A 5344-nucleotide genomic window follows, 5' to 3' on the forward strand; every position below is an offset into this window, starting at 1 on the left:
TGTTCAACTTAAATATAGATATAGTAAACAAGAAGAGTGGATATAAAGCAAGATAGTAAACAATCGGTTTCCTAGGTTTCCAGGATCTTAATACGAAATGAGAACTTATCATCTTACTCTGGATTTAACTCTTTAAGTCCGTAATTAAGCAGAAATACATATTTTGCTTTATTTATTCTGTGGAAAATTAAAAATGGACATTTATAACCTTTTCCAAGCAAAAACTTAATATTTCATTGCTTTTGTAAAAATTATGTAATTTGCAAGTTTTTCTATCTGTGTCTTAAAATAAGGTTTAGATTTTTAGGATTTCAAACTTTTTGAGAAGCTCTCGTGTTATAAGCGCAATGCCAACAACGGCCTCTTATCCCCAAATTTTTGCAGCCCAATGTTGTAGACCTTAGATACTTATGCATCCCAATTATCTAATTGGTTGAAATATGAAAAGTTTACAACATTATGTTCCATAGATAAAGTGTTCAGAAAATTTGCGTTTGTGGCTAAGACTCTTCTATGCCACAACCTTTCTGAAATTAAGAAGTAAAAAAAATGAAATTGGTGAAAGGATGAATTTATGAATGAATGAATTAAAATAAGAAAAAGAAGTAAGATACTAAATGGATGAAATAAATTGTATGAATGGATGAAGGAAAGGAAGAGAAAGAAGTAAAATACTAAATGGATGAAATCAATTGATAAATTTATGAATGGATGAATGAAAAGAAGAGAAAGAAGTAAAATACTAAATGGATGAAATCAATTGATGAATTTATGAATGGATTAATGAAAGGAAGAGAAAGAAGTAAAATACTAAATGGATGAAATCAATTAATGAATTTATGAATGAATGAATGAAAGTAAGAGAAAGAAGTAAAATACTAAATGGATGAAATCAATTGAAGAAATTATGAATGGATGAATGGAAAGAAGAGAAAGAAGTAAAATACTAAATGGATGAAATAAATTGATAAATTTATGAATGGATGAATGAAAGGAAAAGAAAGAAGTAAAATACTAAATGGATGAAATGAATTGATGAATTTATGAATGGATAAATAAAAGAAGAGAAAGAAGTAAAATACTAAATGGATGGAATAAATTGATGAATTTATGAATGGATAAATAAAAGAAGAGAAAGAAGTAAAATACTAAATGGATGAAATAAATTGATGAATTTATGGATGGATGAATGAAAGGATGAATACAGAGAACCCTTTATACGTAGAAGGATGTTTACTGTTCCATAATTCTTCAGGGATCAATAAACTTTACAAAATTATTAATCAAAAAAAATATTGGATTTTTTTTAAAAAGAATTATGACAAAATCAAAGTTGATTGTCAGGGAAGAATAGTAAATATTTAACCCTGTTTAACCCATCTGCCGTCTTAGAGTGTTTATTATGTTTTTTGGACTTATAACTGATATTCTCATAGCTAGTCTAGATAGATAGATACATAGATAGTAAGTTCTGCGAGATGATAGATAGATAGATAAAAATTTTAGTTAGCTAGATAGACGAAAATTTTAGTTAGATAGATAGATAGAGAAATAGTTAGACATACTGTCCAATTAAAATAATAAATAGATATTTAAATATACTTTGGATAAACAGATAGATAACTATCTCAGTTAAAGATAGGAAGATCTATAGATGGTTTGTAATATATAAATAGATAGGTTTAAAAGGTATTATATAGATTGATAGATAAATAGCAAAATAGCTCAAGTTGAATAGATAGCTTGTCTATATGGGGAGATGCTACCTTATTTAGGTATTCGTAGGGATAGAGAATAAATTCAATTTTAGTATTTTTACAACTCGCTATAGATATGATTTCAAACATGAAACCAACTTGCTTAGTTGTAAATTCTAAAAGCTTTAAAAGGAATTTATTTAAATTTTTCAGACTTTCGGTAAGAAAAGTTGACTTAACAAGAATTAAATATTTAGCGTAATCATGCACTTTAATAACCTTAGTGCATTCCAGGGTAGAGAGGACAATGCATGTTTTAGTTTCAACAATTTAGAGTATTTGGTTCCCTATCTAATGAAAACGCATAAATAACTTTCAGTATATATATTTCTTGAGACTTATTACTAGAGGGTTCAGAACTAGAGTTAATATCGATCTCACACATGTAGATGTTTGTAAGTACCATGCCCCGTATCTCGTTCTGTTGAATCTTGTGGAATTTGTTTAATGCGGCCAGGCATCGTCTTCCACAAAAGAACAATATCTATCTATAAATGTTTAACTTTTTTGTCTGTCAAAAGTCAAAACCAATAGTGCTAAATTTTACTGTCAAAACTAACATGAACCTAGGATAGGTTTATAAACCATCAAACTTTAGAAACTTTGTCCGGAAAATTATTGACTTTTTTATTAAAAATAATTATAAGTAAATATTTAAAAAACATATAAGATGAAATTGTATTGTAATGTACATATACTAGACTTTTAGGACGCTCCAGGCCCATCTTCTATTTAAATTGTGAACATGTTCTTTTTGTTTACATTTTAAAACAAAGAAGAAACAATTTTTGTGGATTTTTAACAAAAAAAATCTCGGATTTTCAAGAATTAAAATTTTTTTACAAAATTAAAAACCTTTAAAACACATTTTTTTAGTTTTATCATTCATAAACCTTCCCTGTGGTCACGTGATGTCCCACCAAAAATTTGGGCCCGATTGGTTCAGCCGTTTTGACGTGTATTGGATACAAAAATGCAGCCAACAGACAGACAAGCCAAATTTATATATAGATGTATATGTACATGATTAGTTGTTGAAAAAATTAAAATCTGTTACAATATTTATGTACAATGTACATATCAATCTTTCTCTATAGTTTGTGGATTTCTAAACTCTAAAGACTGTGTGAATTATCCCATTGATAAACATATTTGTTTATTTTGTGAAGCAATGAGAGCAAAAGAGATGTGAAGGATGGTTAGCAATTCCTTGAACTATTGAAATGTAAATAATCAGTAAATTACAGTATGAGACTGGAGCAGCAGTCTGTCAAACAATAATTTACCCATTATTTATGGCAATCAGGACACATATTATTCATAGAGAAAATACTTTTCTATAATATTCTAGATAGTTGACCGGTGACTAGTTGATTTTTAAGAAAATTTGCATTAAATCAAGTTCCTTTCAGACCTTTAGCTAAAGAATTCCAATTACTAGTTGATCAGACATGTTGTTAAAATTAATTGAAAATGAGGAATCAAGGACAGTACCGGATATTGTTTAGGAAGTACCGGATATTGTTTGGGAAGTACCGGATATTGTTTAGGAAGTACCGGATATTGTTTAGGAAGTACCGGATATTGTTTAGGAAGTAAATTACACGCTGTATTGGCATGGCAGGATGGTATTTGAATTTTAAAATGCATTTATTGAGACTCACTAAATAAGCAAAAATTTAAACTTTTTGTAGAATTTTTTTTTCAACTTTAAGAATTTGTTCAACTTAAATATAGACAAATAGGCTTTTCAGCTTCTCCCATTATTGTTAAAAACGGTTTTGGTGTAAGTGTAAATAATAAAATCTAATCTCTCTTAGGAGCAAATTGCATCCATGGACATCATTACTTAAAATAATCGTTAAAATATTCGTCTATTCGTCTATTCGTCTAAATATAGACGAATAGGCTCTTCCATTATTGTTAAAAACGGTTTTTTTGTGTATAAATAATAAAATAAGCTAATCTCTCTTAGAAGCAATTTGCATCCATGGACATCATTACTTAAAATAATCTAATCTCTCTTAGAAGCAATTTGCATCCATGGACATTATTACTTAAAATAATCTAATCTCTCTTGGAGCAATTTGCATCCATGGACATCATTACTTAAAATAATCTAATCTCTCTTAGAAGCAATTTGCATCCATGGACATCATTACTTAAAATAATCTAATCTCTCTTAGAAGCAATTTGCATCCATGGACATCATTACTTAAAATAATCTAATCTCTCTTAGAAGCAATTTGCATCCATGGACATCATTACTTAAAATAATCTAATCTCTCTTAGAAGCAATTTGCATCCATGGACATCATTACTTAAAATAATCTAATCTCTCTTAGAAGCAATTTGCATCCATGGACATCATTACTTAAAATAATCTAATCTCTCTTAGAAGCAATTTGCATCCATGGACATCATTACTTAAAATAATCTAATCTCTCTTAGAAGCAATTTGCATCCATGGACATCATTACTTAAAATAATCTAATCTCTCTTAGAAGCAATTTGCATTCATGGACATCATTACTTAAAATAATCTAATCTCTCTTAGAAGCAATTTGCATCCATGGACATCATTACTTAAAATAATCTAATCTCTCTTAGAAGCAATTTGCATCCATGGACATCATTACTTAAAATAATCTAATCTCTCTTAGAAGCAAATTGCATCCATGGACATCATTACTTAAAATAATCGTTAAAATATTGTCATATGCTCCCCCCCCCCCTAAATTCATATGCATGATTTTAAGTGAACAATTTCTAAGTGGATTGGATAAAAAGTTTTTTAGGTTTTTATGATTGAGCCCCCCTCCCCCCCTTATTCTTAAGTCCCAGGCACCACTTTCCTTGTGGTCCAGGAACTATCATTACTTGACTCTTGGCCCCCAAAATTACAGGGTGGGATAGTGTACGGTCCAGCCCCTTTTCCCACGCACCCAGACCCGCCTCCAGGGCGGAGCTAATAGGTCACGCCTTGTTAACTTTATAAATTTCACATGACAAATATGTCAATTCATTACTATACACCTTTAAAAATGTAATTTTAAATTCAAAGATATGTTTGATATATGATCAAATTATATAGTGGTAAAATTTTGGATATAAAACGTTACGTATAAATAAAGAAATATGAATATTAATAAAAGATTACTCACGTCTTGCAATACACACTCCCATCTCCCATATGGTCAAGTATCCTTGTAACGCTATTGGTCAATTATCAGCGTCAGATGGTCAGTGTCCTGAAACCCTACTGGTTAAATACTGGCGGCAAATGGTCAGTGGTTGCACTGGTCAGGAGTACGCTGACCAATGGGCACTCTCGGCGCTCGAGCTCTATGCACATTTCTTCTTACTCGGATATTGCAAAGGTTTCGAGAGGGGCAGACATAAATTTTCTAATGCAACTAATTCAATACTTTAACTTTTTTAAAACACGATGAATTATGTTTTGGGAACTCAGGCTTATGATAAACTGTTTATTTTGTTAATATTTTTTTCTCTATAGCTTTACTAATATTTTGCAGTTTTTAACCATTTTGATTCAGTTTTTTAAATAGAAAGTGGTTTAGGACCAG

Source organism: Eurytemora carolleeae, unplaced genomic scaffold, assembly GCF_000591075.1.
Source record: "Eurytemora carolleeae unplaced genomic scaffold, Eaff_2.0 scaffold724, whole genome shotgun sequence".
Taxonomy (NCBI): domain Eukaryota; kingdom Metazoa; phylum Arthropoda; class Copepoda; order Calanoida; family Temoridae; genus Eurytemora; species Eurytemora carolleeae.